The sequence below is a fragment of the Equus caballus genome, chromosome 6 (assembly GCF_041296265.1).
Source record: "Equus caballus isolate H_3958 breed thoroughbred chromosome 6, TB-T2T, whole genome shotgun sequence".
Classification (NCBI taxonomy): Eukaryota; Metazoa; Chordata; class Mammalia; order Perissodactyla; family Equidae; genus Equus; species Equus caballus.
The window spans coordinates 25,169,837-25,185,227 of NC_091689.1; the positions used below are offsets into that span (position 1 = coordinate 25,169,837).

The window sequence follows — 15,391 nt, forward strand, 5'->3', positions numbered from 1 at the left end:
CCCCGGGAGCCTTAGCATTTATATATATATATATTTTTTTTAAAGATTTTATTTTTTCCTTTTTCTCCCCAAAGCCCCCTGGTACATAGTTGTGTATTCTTCGTTGTGGGTTCTTCTAGTTGTGGCATGTGGGACACTGCCTCAGCGTGGTCTGATGAGCAGTGCCATGTCCGCGCCCAGGATTCGAACTGACGAAACACTGGGCCGCCTGCAGCGGAGCGCGCGAACTTAACCACTCGGCCACGGGGCCAACCCCCTTAGCATTTATATTTTGACACCAGTCAAAAGCCAGGAGGCCTAAGAGCAGGCCTGGATCATCACTTTCAATCCGATTCAATGTCAATAAATATCTCTGATATGGAGCCAAAAACAAAAGCAACAAAAAGAAAAAATAAACAGCTTTCCTCAAAATTATAAACTTTGAGTTTCAAAGGTCACCATCCAGAAAATCAAAAGGCAACTCACAGAGTAGGATAGAATATTTGCAAATCATATATAAGTTGTATCTGGAATACACAAAGAACACTTACAACTCGACAATAAAAAGGCAAATAACCCAATTTAAAAAATAGGCAAGGCTTTGAATAGACAAAAGAATATGTACAAATGAGCAATAAGTGCATGAAAAGATGCTCAACATCATCAGCCACCAGAGAAACTTAAATCAAAACTACAATGAGTTACCACCTCAAAGCCACTAGGATGGCTAGAGTCAAAGACAGATCACAACAAGGGCTGGCAAGGGTGTGGGGAAATCAGAGCCTCAGACGCAGCCGATGGGAACGCAAAGCGGGGCGGCTGCTTTGGAAAACAGCCTGGCAGTTCCCCCAACAGTTAAACATCAAGGTACCACACAGCCCAGCAATTCCACTCGTAGGCATATACCCAAGGCAAATGAAAACACTTATTCACACAAAAACCTGTACAAGAACGTTCATAGCAACACTATTCATAACAGCCAAAAAGTAGAAACCAAGTCCGTCAACAGATGAAGAAATTAGCAAAGTGTGGTCTATCCACCCAATGGAGAGTTTCTCAGCAATGAAAAGGAATGAGTACTGATACATGCTACAGCACAGATGAACCTAAAATGTCGTAAACGGAAGCAGCCAGTCACCAAAAGGCCACATACCGTATCATTCCATTTAAATGAAATGCCCGGAAGAGACAAATGCATAGAGGGAGAAAGTAGATTAGTGGTTGCCGGGGCTGGGGAAGGGTTGGGTGAAATGCGGAGCGACTGCTGGTGGGCAGCGCAGCTCTAGAACTGACCGTGGTGACGGCTGCACGACTCTGTGAGTACACTAGAAACTAACGGATGGTGCTCTTGAAGTGGGTGAGTCATATGGGACGCGAACTCAGCTCAGCAAAGCTGTCACCAAGTAAGTCAGTAAGTAAATGTCTCGTCTCCCTGTTCTCGTCAGCCTCGCGGTGAAAAGCGTCATCCTCTCTCTTTACACCCAGGAGCCATCCCTTTCGTCACAGTTCATCCAGAGGCCTGGGACACCATCTGCCACTCCAGGCCTCGGCTCCCGAGCAAGGAGGCCCGCCTTGCCTGGCACTTAGATGGAGAAGAAGGCCCAGCCCAGATCACGGGGCATGTGTTCTCCGCACCATGCAGCCCACAGGCTGCCGTTTGATGGTGCCCCTCCTCCAGGATGCACCCTGCAGCCCCGAGTGGACGGAGGCCTGCCCTGCATGAGCCAGGCGGCCCCAGAGCTTTCAGGCCCTCTCAGGGTCCCTGAGGAGCACCCACCCACCCCTCTCGCCTCTGCAAGCAAACTGCCTGTTCTGGTCACCGTTCCAGCACTTTTGCTGTGCACTTGCAGGAGGCAGGGCCGGCGAGGAGGCCAGCACGCCGGGGATCCCCGGGCCCGTGGCAATGCCTGGGCAGGGCACCCAAAGGCACATCCAGAAGGGAATGCCACCTTCACAAGAGGTCTGCATCTCTCCCTTCTCTGGCCCAGAGCATGAATGGATGACAGCTCTCAGATGGGACAAGTGCAGCAGGAAGGTGGCTCCTGGGGCGTGGAGAGAGCATGGGAGCCAAGCAGCTAAGCCCGGAGCAAAGCCAGGCTCCCGAGGAGACTCCCCCGCAAAGGTCCTCCACTCTCCAGTCAAGTCCTGGTGAGACACAGGGAACCTGGTTGTGAGTGCCAGCCCAGGCACACAGACCCTCCTCTCCTCCACAGAAGGGAGCTGGGCAGCACCCACGCCCTCTGGCAGTACGGGAGGGGGGAACATAGGAGGGGCTGGGTGGCAGCAGAGCCAGCTGGTGGGACAAACGCACTGGGCATGTCCTGGTGCTAGGGACCCTGCCTCGGGAGGACCAGGGGCCGAGGGGGGCGGGGAGGACACCCGCTCACTGTCAGGAAAACAACACTGAGCTATGACGCAGAAACTGACAGAGGGAGTGATGGGAAAGCACACGCTCTCTCAGAACACAACACGTTAGGATAACAACTAGGGCAAACAGACTCTTGGAGACTGCGGGCCAACAGGTGAGAAGGTGAGAAGGGCCCCAAGAGTGCACGTCTCTCAGGGCTTCTGCTCCCGCACCCGGCCTGCCACGACCACCATCGCCACCAGCACTGCAGCTCCTCCCCAAGGGCACAGCTGTCCTGCATGCAGGCACCACAGCCCCACGCCATCTGAACTCAGGCAGAGCGGGCAGGCATCTGCAAGGGACAAGGAAGCAGAGGTCTCACTCTGGCCCCCAGATTCTGAGATGGGCCCTCGCTGGTCTGCCCTCTCACCCTGAGCTGCATCCACGTTCCTGAAACGGCTTCTTCCCTCCCTGGTGACCAGGCCAGAGAGCTGCCTACAGGTGGCCAGCACAGTCAGAGGTCAGAACCGTATATCTGAAGTCTGGGCAGGCAGAAGGCTGGATAATGGCCCCCAAAGATGTCCACATCCTCATCCCCAGAACCTGAAAATATGTGACCCTAGATGAGAGAAGAGTCTTCGCAGACGTGATGAACTTAAGGATCTTGAGATGGGAAATTGTCAGATAAATGGCCGATTCCAGTCTGGGGAGCCTGGAACATCTTGTCATACTGAAGCCAGGAAGCTATCAGAGGTGACAGGGGTCATATCAACGGAATCAAGGGTCAGCTTGAAGGGGCTCCCACTGGTCAAAGATGGGACAACCTGAATGTCAATAAGGATAATAACAGGCAAGGATTAAAACACACGAAGTACACCTAAGTCCACGAGTTCACAGCTTTACTCAAAAATAAAGTTGATATAACCTATTGGTCGCCTTTTGATATCAAACTAGTTCATCACTCAAAAACCGGTAAATGCAGACAGCCTTCCAATCTGACCTCTCGCCTTCATCTTCTACCTACGGCCTGAGGAGTGAGGGAGGTGTCCCAATACCGCTCTGCAGGCCCCAGAAGCAACGAAAGAGGCGGGGCAATGACCAGCAGAACTGCTAGCCAGCCAGGGGACTGTGGAAACCCCCACGCCAGAGCCGGCCTGATCTGACACAGCCCAGAGACTGGACCACCGAGCTACCAGAGACGGAGGGAGAGGGACACAAAATGCCCAGGACAACCAGCCGGTTTCTCCAACAACTAAACTGCAAGGGACGAGAGGGAGAGAAACTGCGTATGGACCTGAGTGAACACGGATTTGAACAGCAACCAGAAAAAAAAGAAACTGAAAACATTTAGAGAAATTTGGGGATTTTAAACAGTGTCTATTTGACAGCATTAAAGTATCAATGTTTCCACTATGATAACAGTGTGATGGTTACACGTTAACAAGAGGCCGAATTGTGGAGACACCTGTATGACAGCAAGAATCGCTTCCTAACAGTCCAGTGTGGGAGACGAGGCACAGATGGAGTGGGGCCGGCCCTGGTCAGTTGTTGCTGGAGCCGGCGTATGGCCGCCTAGCCACTCATGGTTGTGTCTTCTTTCATTTTTGTAAATGTTTGAAATTTTCCATAACAAAAAATAGAAAGATATCCAGTGAGCAGGCTAGATGTGGACTCAGCTGCTGCTCGGCTCTGTCTCGTTGCTGCTGTTTTGGTGTTTACCGGCTGTCTGCAGGTTGCTGCAGACACAAACATGGACTGACAGTCATGGCAGGGCCACTCTCTCAGCCGATCCAGAGAGAAACTTCTGCAGACAGAGTGCCTCGCATGCACTTAAGTGTCTGATTCCCTGGAGCAGTCGCTCCTAAGCATATTTCTGGTCACTGCCACAAGGGGGTAAAAAGCAGGACTATTCCAATGTGCCCTGCAGTTCCACCGCATTTTAAGGGCAAAGGTGTGGAATTTCCTGAGAGCTGAAGCCCGGGGCGGGGAGGGGGTAACGTTCTTCTAAGAGGCTGCTCCAGTGATCAGCCAGGTAACTAGGACATCAGCTAAAACTGAAACTAAAATAATAACAAAAGTCACCCTTACAGTAAAAATGAGGACCTAATCTGCCTACTTCAAACAAAACTAAACAAACCAAACCACAGAACTGCTGGTGTGATGGGAAGCGTGTCCCAGCGGCCCTGGGCGGCGGGGCTTCCTCGGCAGTGCTGAGCACAGCTGTGCCGTGACTCCAACGAGTGCAAACCTCAACCCAGGGGCTGCTCCAAAAGCAGAAGGTTCAGAAGTACCTGAGGCTCATATTAAAACAAACGGCCGCCCCACGTCGGCTCCCGGGGCATCCTTTCGGGCCTACCCCTCCCCGTTCTGAAACAGTCCTCTCCATGGCGCTTCTCCCAGCTGTAATGGGCGGGGGGCAGTGACATTCCGTTTTAATTAAGTCTTTCTTACAAGGAATCTTTTCAAAGAGCCATGTCCTAAAATGATTTTGTGACAGGGAAGAAAAGATCAGCGCTCTGTGAAACTGTAAACATTCCCACAACTGTCAAAATGTCCCCTCGCCACAGGATTACACAGAGGAAACCAGGAGGCGCAGGGAGCCGTAATTACCGCTGCGCCCATCTCCCGCGTGGCTAGCGGCGGTCTCGGGAGGGGAAGAGAGGGGCTGGGGGGCCAGGCCGGAAGCCACCCCAGGCCCGCAGCCCAGACCACCGGGACGAGCGGCGGCCGGCCCTCTGAGGCTGTCCCTGGCGAGTGTCCCCCGCGCTGGACGCCAGGCTGCCGGCAAAGCCTCACTCACTGCTGCTTTCTTCACATGTGGTTTGATTGACGCAAATCAAGAGGCAAGCAAATGATTCATAATTGTCCAAGCACAGGGCTCACACAGAAATGGCAGGAGCTCAAGCTTGCTGAGTCACCAAGAAATGTCCCCGAGTTCCAGCAAGCAGTGCCAGTTTGAACTTTTACATATATGCATACATACAGGCTCCTAAAAATGCAACGGTCGTGGCAGTATTACAGTTACAGACAAGAGCACTCCGATTCTAACCCTGCCAACAGACAGTGAAGCAGGGCAGACACGAGGAGGACAAGGGGGAGAGGGCTGTGGCGGTGGCAGTGACCAACCAGCCCTGTGCCTGCACGGCCGGTGTGTGTGTGCATGTGTGCTGGGGGATGCTGGCGCCCTTGAACACCAGCTCCACCTCAGCCCCAGGTTCCCCCGTTCCTGCAGCCCCTGGTCCCACTTCCCAGCCCCTCGGGTGCCACAAACACCTAGGATGGGGAGAAAGAGAGATGGAAAGCCGGGATTGCTGCCTTCCAGGAGCTCATGGGGAGGTGAGAAGACAGAGGGGCCCTGGAAATTCTCCCATGGTGCCGAGCGCCACCCCAAGGGGCAATGTAAGGGGCAAGGAAGACACAGCCCCCCACTGCCTGTCTGGGTTGAAAAGGCGTCCCAGAGGAGGAGAGGCCTTGAAGAATGAGCAGGAACCTATTAGGTCACAGGTGGGCAGCTGGAACAGCATGCGCAAGGCACGTCAGGCTCAGAGCATACAGACCAGCCAAGAGCAGCTTTTCAAGCTTCCCCAGAGGACAGGCAGGGCAATTTCTTTCCTGTTGCCTGTCTCGTTGGGCCTTCCCGAAGGTACAAGGATGAGGGGCCAATGCCGGGAGGGCAGGCAGGCAGAGAAGCGCCTCCAGTCCAAGCTCGCAGTGCAGGCCCAGGGGCACACGGGGCCACCCCAGCAGGCCTGAGCGGCCAAGCAGGAAGCACACACTTCAGGCCTCCCCAGTGCTGACATGAACAGCACAGCTGTGACAGAAAGTACTGCTGCTTTTCCAGGCAGCTCCATCCCGGGGCCAGGGCGGTGCCGGCAGCCACAGGCCTGAAGCAACTCCTAGCACTCAAGTTGTCGGGTCTGGAGGGAACAAAGCAAGAAACTAAGAGACCTCTTCTCCCAGCAGGCCCGCCTCCACACTGAGCTCACCGGCGCCCAGGGCCACCGGGAGACTGGAGAGTTTCTGAGAAATAAACGTGTGCTCACCACTGGTGTAGCACTGTTAGGTCATCGAGCCCCTCCACTTGGAAAAGAAAGAAAGAAAGAGAACAGATCAGCAAGACAGCGTCAAGCCACAGGGCGAGGAAGGGTGTGGTCCCACTAAGTGGGGCCTGTTCCTCCAGCGGGGGCCTTCATAGGTGAGGTGTCTCCACCAACCAACATTTTCCGCAAGGCTAGCAGACGCACTGGCTTTAAAAATGCTTGACAATCTAATTTCCCAAGAAAAATTAAAACGTTTAAGTACAGAGACATATCTTACGCCGTGTGTCAAAGTAACTTGCAGAGGATCTTGTCCTGCTTTAACTTACCTTCTAAGAAGATTCCAGACCCTCCGTCCACAATCACCCCCCTGCCCGTGAACAGTGAGGCAGCACTCTTCCTCCTTCAACAGGAAAGACTGAGATTCAGGGGCGGCTGCAGAGAGACTGGAACCCAGAGAGGGGCAGAGCAGGTGTGGGGCCACACGTCCCCGAGGCAGGGAGAAGAGCCTGGACTCCACAGCAGCAGTGGCCCACACGCACTGGGCCCTCCTCCAGCTTCACAACGTTGCTCTCAGTGCATTTTCAAATTCAAATTTAATAACAGTCTCTACTTGTGAATACAAAGCAATGATTTGCTGCTGCCCATGAGACATTCCTCCTGCTGGTGGGGGGGCCTGAGACCTGTGCCTGCAGGAGACACTTACTTTTCTGTGCTGAAGACAGGGACTGAGTAAATGAATTGTTAAGTGAATCAGTGAACAAACTGTCTACCCAGCAGTAGGCTGCAAGCTTATACTCCATCCCCTAAGCCCTATAATAAATGCACGAGGTGGCTCTCATTCTACCCACCTCACAGAAGAGGAAAATCGAGGTTCCGAGAAACTAAGTAAAGTTCCCAATCTCTAGGCAGCAAAGCTGGGATTCAGAACGGCCTGGCTGACTCCAAGTCACTCTTTTTCACTCTCCCAGCAGAGATGGGACAGTCTCTATCCCCTAGATAGAGTGCGGAGGGACATGGCCCAACCAGAAGGGAGGGTGTGAGAGGCAAAGGGACGAGGGGGCTTCAAAAAGAAACAAAATCAGCAGCAGCAGCAAAAGCAGGAAATCTCCAGTGAAACAGCCACTGTGCCCAACACAAAGAAAGGCCTCCTGCGAGTGGTGACCAGTAGGACCAGAACCAGCCCCTGACAGGCCGGCGGAGGGAAGAAATCGGAATAAGGCTATTAATGTGGGGAAGGTGTCTACACCCTCACCAGAAGAGACCCGGCCGGCCGGCGAGCAGGCTGCATCATTCATCAGAGGTGGCCGTCCTGGGAACAAGAGCACACGCCAAGCCCTCTCGCTGGGGTCCTCCACACTTTCTGGAAGACCGTTTACAAACGTTTTAAACGAGGCCAAAGGCTGTGAGGATGGCACTTGAGAAGTTTCCCTCCCCACATTCCAGAATCAATAACCGTGGTCCATGGAGACTGTGCATCCCCTCTCAGGAGTGTCTCGTTTTGTGACCCCAAACAAGGGGACCCTTGGACCCTCTCTCCAAGGTGCACTTGTCTCCAAGAACACTGGGCTTCCAGGTCTGCGGGCTAAGGAACTAGTCACGGACTGACCCAGTTCTTCCTGTCACCTGAGGCACACGCTGGCTCTGTTTGTCAATTGGGGAAAACATGGTTGTCAAAAAAAAAAACACACGCCATCTAGACATGTACATTTTACATTCTCTCACTTGTAATTATGCTGACAACCCAGAAGACAGGGACGGAAGGGAGATGCCCGTGTGCCTCATCCTCCTGCGATGCTCAACTAAAGAAAGCAGCCCCAGACCCCCGAACACTTTTTAGCCAAACCTCCTTCACGTTGAAACCCCCCAGGAGGTGGATGAATACGATGCTGTTTCTGGGAAGTCGGTGGCCACCGCACAAGGCGGTCTTGGTAAGCATGACTAACCCAAGCCCGCCGCATCCTCCGAGGGGCAGAGCGGGGCACGGAACACATGACAGATGAAGCGGGCGGCTGCTGCCCTCCACCAGCCCCAACACTGAAGCCTCAAAGCGACTCAAAGAGGGTGGAGAAGGAAACCTGACCCGCGTGGGAGCGTCCCTGTGGCCTTCCTGCCAGAGACACACGAAGCGATTCGGCCCTGCCTTAGGAAACGTCAGTGTCAGCATCCCCAGAGTGTCCGCTGTTTACAGAAGACTGACTATAAGAGTCTTCCAACCCTTGTCCCTGTGTGTGTGTGCACCATCTTAAAAACAAAACCCGCGCTCTTTCTAGGCACCAACGTTGTCCGTGTCCACACAGGCTCTGGGGCGGCAGCTGAGGACACAGGGTAGATGCGCAGCCTAGGAAGCCTGCGAATAAACTAAAGAGTGTGGTAATCATCATCCAGAAGGAAGTCAGTCAGAAGTGGCCTGCAGAGGAGGATGCAGGGGTGCGGCTGGAAAGGCTTCTATCGGGAGCCGAGAATTAAGCTAGGGCCAGGATGAAGGTGAGTCCCTGGGGATCCCAAAATCAGGAGGGAAAGGACTCCAGGCAGAGGGAGTAGCCAGGGGCAGGGAGCCTGGGGTGCTGGAGCTCACAGCGAGTGGGCGCAGTGCAGACCCGGCTGGAGCCAGAGTCCTCAGGGCCCCGTGAGACCATGGGCATCTCCACCATTCAGACGCTACAGACCGAGAGTGGATCAGAGAGCAACGCCGTCAAGTAATGAGGAAGTGGTGAGCTTTAAGTACTTATTACCTTTGTTTTCAATACGCTTTATTTAGCTGTAAGTTTACGTAATTTCATTTTCATAATGGCTGTGTTGGGCAATCGGTTCTCAAGAGCCAGTAAGAAAGAAACAGGCGAGACCCACAGAGTTCTGGGGAGGAGCTGTCAGGAAGCGGTGACCGTCTGCGGGTCAGGGTTAGTAAAAGAAAAAAATAAAAAACATCTCCTGGACTTCCGGCTTGAACACCTGGGCTGGAGGGGGGGGCCACAGTGAGATGCAGAAGCTGGGTGCTGTTTCGGCCGTGTGAGATGGAGCTGCCTCTGGATATAGAAGTGGACAGCTGGCCCCACAGGGCCGCACCTGGAGCGGGTGAGGCCAGCTCAGAGAGCCCGGCCAGGGCTCCTCCAGCCAGCTGTAGTTCTGATCTGCTGCACCAGCACTTTTGTAAAATAGGACATTTTGTGTAATGTCCAATTGCTGCAAACGGCTCTCAATGTCCACTGCCCGCTTCCTTGTCCTAGGCCACTGACAAACTGAGAAGAACTGGAAGGAGTCCCCCGACGTGGGTGGCTGTGGTCAGGGGACTGGGGGACCCAAATGTGACTTGAGTGAGCTGACGACGAATGGGAGACAGACAGACGGCAGCACAGGCTGGCTTCTTGATGGAGGGGCTGGCATTCTAGGTTCTCCAGAGCGAAGTCGGACTTTAGGGCGTGGGCAGAAGCAAGAGTGGGTGTGAGAGGCAGGCAGCGAAAAAGGGTGGCGGTGAGCCAGCACAAGAACGCATCATCCAGTAGCTGCTGCTTGGGCCACTTACGGCCAACAGAATCCTCCATCAAGAGGACCCATCTAGAAGCCTTAGGCGAGCATCTCAGGACTGTCTCCCTGGGGAAAGAAAGGGGCAAGCCTTCCTCCACTGGCTCCCATCCCCCAGAGGGCAGGGGTGACCCTGTGGGATAGTTTCCATGTGGGGCCAGTCGATGTTCATGAAAGCCAGTGAAGTGCCCCTGGGTGTCCACACCAAGAGAAGCAGAGGGAGGAGGCGAAAGGCAGGGGACAGCCAAGGCTGCACCTGCGTGAAGCCGGGCCAGCGTACACAGAAGTATGGCCCCAGTAGTGGCAAGATGGGAGCTGAGGCCAAGGGGATTTGCGAGGGCCCACAGAGGCGTCACATGCCGAGCAGCCACACATCCCAGTTTGCCCTCTCACTCTTAAGAGTGTCCTAGTTTGGACAATAAAGTATATGACCATCCTATCACCACTGGAAGTCACGCAGGAAGTGAAGGAGAGAGTTGGGGCCGGAGGGAGACCCCGGACCAGCCAATTTTCATTCTGTTGTGTTTTTTTAATGTAAGTGACTAGAGTATATTTAGAGGCTTAGAAAGAAAGCCAGAGACAGGTGACTGAAAATACAAGAAAAATGAGAGTGTATTCAGGGTGAAAGGAGGGAGTGGGATCAAAAGCAAGGAGGAAGTAAACGTATCAAGTGTCTAAATTTATCCACCAATCTAGCAAAGGGCTAAGCACAACGTGCCCCACCTTCCCATCTTGACAAATCCTCCTTCGGGGCACCTAGAAGGCCCGGCTCAAAGTCCAGGACGTTAGGGGCAGAGTCAGCATCTGAGAGTGGGAGGGCCAATGCTGGACCAGGACAGGGCGGGGGAGGAGGGGGTAAGCCCTGGTGGCAGTGGGGGACATAATTCTGAAGTGAGACCAGAAAGTGGAGCTGAGGTTTCCCCCAGCAGCACACGCCTGCCTGGTGAAGGATGCGGCGATGGGGACGATGGATTGCCACAGAGGCTGCAGCTTTGCCAGGCGAATGTGATGGACGTTAAGCGAGGGGCTGGTTGCCAGGGAGGACCTGGAATCTCAGCTTCAATGGAGAAAACGAAGAAGGGGACAAGGCTGGCAGAGGCAGGGCTTCTGGAAGCTTCTTCTGAGAGTGTGGGAGACGGAACCAGTCTTACAAGCTCTTGTGCTGTGGAAAACCTACATTTGGAATAAAATATAGTTTCTGTGGCGTGGCTGGGCTCACCACAGTGAAGGGACCCCTCCAAGGAGCCAGAAATAAATAAGAGAATAAAAACAACCTGAACTGAGCCAGGCAGCGACACATGGACTAGAGCGAGGATGAGGCCATGCAGCACCCAGAGGTGCTGGCTCAGGACATGGGGTGCCTGGTCCTGCCACAGTGCCCCCGATGGGATTCCCAACAGGACATCGAGAACGGGTTCCCCAAAAAAGCGCATGGAATGCCTGTCTGAAGAAAAGCATCCTCCACTCCCATCCTTACATTTTCCACATGTGCAGACCAACTAAACCAGAGCCCCCAACCAAAGACAAGTGGACACGGAAAGACAAGACTAAAGGCAGCACCGACGGCAGAACACAGGGTCAGACAACTCCTCCGGACACTCACTGGTAGAAAGAGCATATCGAGTGACTAGTTCTGAAACTTTAAAGAAAAAAAACCATTAATGTTTTATCCACTTATGTGCATTTTCCTGTATGTATGTTTTGAGTTAATAAAAAGTTTACTAAGATATTTGAAAAAATTAAGAAATAAAAAAAGAGGAAGTAACAAAACTGTCAAAATCAATCATTTTAGAAAAAAACAAAAGACTAAAGGATAAATTTTAAAAAAAATCTCACAGGATGGTTTGCTATAGATACCATGCAAAACCAAAAAGAAAACTGAGTTAGAAGACGGTTATGAAGAAATTAGGTGAACAGAGGGAGGCCAAACTGAGAATGAAAATGCAAGGAGAGTTGAAAGACATGAAGAATAAAATGAGAAGGCCTAACAGTTGTCCATGCAGGACCCCGGGAAGAATGCAGACAATGGAACCACAGCTGGAGAAATATTGGCTGAAATTTCTAGAGTTGATGAAAAACACAAATTCACTGGCACAGAAAGAAAACTTACACCGAGAGAATGAAGAGCATCCCCCAGAACACATCATCACAAACCGTGGTGTGTTCCAGAAGAAGAAGGTGCACCAGGTGCCAGTCAGAAAAGACAGGCGAGGAAGGAGAGACACTAAGTTATGTCACACCATCCACTGCAGACACAGAAGCTGGAAGACATCTAACTGCCACGAAAGGGAAACAGAGGGCCTGGCCCAGTGGCATAGTGGTTAAGTTCGTGCGCTCCAATTCGGCAGCCCAGGGTTCACCGGTTCAGATCTTAGGCGTGGACCCACACACCACTCATCAAGCCATGCTGAGGCGGCATCCCACACAGAAGAACTAGCAGGACATACAACTAGAATATACAAGTATGTACTGGGGCTTTGGGGGAAAAAAAAAAGAGGTAGATTGGCAACAAATGTTAGCTCAGGGCCAATCTTCCTCACCAAAAAGCAAAAAAAAAGGTGGGGGGGCCAAATCATCCTGAGATTTTGTAAAACAATCCTTCAAGAATGAGGGAGGGGCCGGCCCAGGGGCAGAGCAGTTAAGTTTCGCACGTTCTGCTTCTCAGCGGCCCGGGGTTCGCCGGTTCGGATCCCAGGTGTGGACATGGCACCGCTGCTTGGCAGGCCATGCTGTGGTAGGTGTCCCATATATAAAGTAGAGGAAGATGGACACGGATGTTAGCTCAGGGCCAGGCTTCCTCAGCAAAAAGAGGAGGATTGGGAGAAGTTAGCTCAGGGCTAATCTTCCTCAAAAAAAAAAAAAAAAAAAGAATGAGGGCAACAAAGAGACATTTTCAGGTAAATAGAAAACAAATTTTTATCACCAACAGATCTGCTAAAGCTATTCCTAAAGGAAATGCATCAGGAAAAGAGAAAACGACCCCGGAAGCAGGGTCTAGGAGCAGGAAGGAGTGAACGGCATGTAAACGGGACACAGAACTAAACCTGGCCAAGCGCTGAGGGTCCTGGGGCTGGAGCGCTGGACAGAAGGACAGACGTGCGCTGGCGTCCCACCTTCGGATGACGCCTGAGCCACAATTAATGACCCACAGTGACATTATTATTACCTCAGGCCGACACTATCTTCCACTATCCTTAGTTTTCCCCTAATGCCCTCTTTCTGGCCCAAAGCCCACCCAGGACACCACACATGACATTAGGTCTCAGGTCTCCTTGGGCTCCTGTGGCTGCGACAGTTTCTCAGACTTCCCTCGCTCTGATGGCCTGGACAGTTTTGAGGAGTACTGGGCAGGTCGTCCGTCAAATGTCCCTAAAGTGCGACTTGTCTGGTGCTTTTCTCATGATTAGCCTGGGGCTGTACGTTTCCAGAAGGAAGACCACAGTGGTGACATGCCATTCTCCTTTATCACACCAAAGGTGCATACTGTCAACAAGACTTCCAAGAACCAGAGAGAAAATAACAATACTGAGTGTCTGCTGAATACACCTCACCCTGCACGTCAAGGAGAAAGGCTGTACCACAGGAGAGAGGCTGAATGAGCTGTTCAACTTCAGAAGGTAGAGAAAGGACACAAGACTGCAGGCAGAGGAAGCAGGAGATGAGAGCAGACATGTAACAACTAGAATGCAAACCGACAGCTACAAGAACCCACAAAGTCAAAGTGGAAATTTATTAAAATGAGGATGGATCAAAAAGAAAGATAAATAATGCTTGAAATGAAAAAAGGTACATAACTACAAATCCAGCAGAGATTCAAAAAGATAAGAAAATACCATGAACAACTCCATGGCTATAAAAATTAAAACGTAGATGAAATGGACAAATTCCTAAAAAATTCTTAAATTAGTACAAGAAGTAGAAACTCAGACTAGTAGTGACTATTAAAGACATTAACTAACAGTTAAAAATCAACCCACTAAGAAAACGGGAACCTCAAATAGTCTGACATAAATTATTCCAAACTTGCAAGGAATGGATCATTCTAACCTTATACAAACTCTCCCAGAGAATAAAAAAGTTTTTGACATTGAAAAAGGAAAAGTGTGGGGTGGACCCTGTGGCGTAGTGGTTGACTTGGGCATGCTCGTCTTAGGCAGCCCAGGTTCGCAGGTTTGGATCCCGGGCGCAGGCCTACATCACTCATCAGCCATGCTGTGGCAGCGACCCACATATAAAGAAGAGGAAAACTAGTATGGATATTAGCTCAGGGCTTATCTTCCTCAGCAAAAAAATTTTAAAAAAGGAAAATTACAGGCCAATACAACTCAAGAACAGAGAGAAAAAATCCTCAAGTACTACCAAACCTAATCTGGCCGAGTACAAAAAGTACAGTATTTATCACAAACAAGGTGGATCTATTGCAAGAAATTAAGGGACGTTTGAGAGCAGAAAATCTCTTAGTATAATTCACACATTAAGAAATGAAAGGGGAAATCATGTGATCATCACAGTACATGCAGTGAAAGCTCCCAGCTACTGAAACACACTCATCCATGAACTTAATCTGAACAGAGGAATCTACAAAAACCTACGACAACCGCCACTCAAGCAGGGAACGGTCAGAAGCCTTCCCTTCGATGTCAAGGACGACAGGAGGAAGCCCAGTGCTTCTCCTGTTTGAAGCTGAACTGGGCCCCTTAGCTAGAGCATAAGACAAGGGAAATAAATACAGTCATTAGAAGAAAGCAGCAGAACTGTCATCACTATGGTTAATGACTTCTGTCTTAGAAACCCTGGAGAGCTACAGGAAAACTTTTAGAAATGGTAAGATTTTAGGAAACTGGATATAAAAATAAAATACAAAAATCACCTGCATTTCCATATGCTTGATTTAAAAACTTAAAAAAAAAAGATATCTACAACGGGGGGAAAGAACCCTAGAATCTACCACAGGATAAATGCAACGTGACATGTGCAAGGCCTTTATAGAGAAAAGTATAAAAATCTACTGAAAGATCTTAAAGATCTACCAACAGAAAGATAAGTGTGCAAAGGAAGGGGAAGACGCAATCCTGGAAAGATGCCACTTCTCCCAAATTCACCCATATAGTCAATGCAATGCCAATCAAAATACCCATCTCGGTTTTTCAAAGGAATTTGTCCAGGGTACTCTCGTCTCCAGAGGAGTCCCGGCCAGGGGGAGCTGGGACACCCGCAGAAGGAGGGAGAGCAGGAAGGAAGTGCCTGTAAGAAGACAGTGCGGTCCTGGCCCAGGGCTCATGTCCACCGGAGCAGGCAGAGGGCCAGAAACAGCATGAACTTGATCCATGCCTGAGCTGGCAGTGTGGCTATGCTGGGGAAACGGTGTAGTTTCATACGCTAATGGTTATCAAAATGGGGGGGGGGGGGGGGGATGAAATGGATCCCTACCTTGCACCATACACAAAAATCAAAGACTGAAATATGAGACACAAGACTTTAAGTTACAGGAGAAAATATAGAAGGT

At 51.3% G+C, this 15,391-nt stretch overlaps 1 protein-coding gene across 10 annotated transcripts in view; it reads right to left on the reverse strand.

The window, feature by feature from the left end:
* Positions 1–15,391, reverse strand: part of HDAC4 (histone deacetylase 4) — a 327,295-nt gene that overhangs the window by 207,299 nt on the left and 104,605 nt on the right. The window lies entirely within an intron of this gene.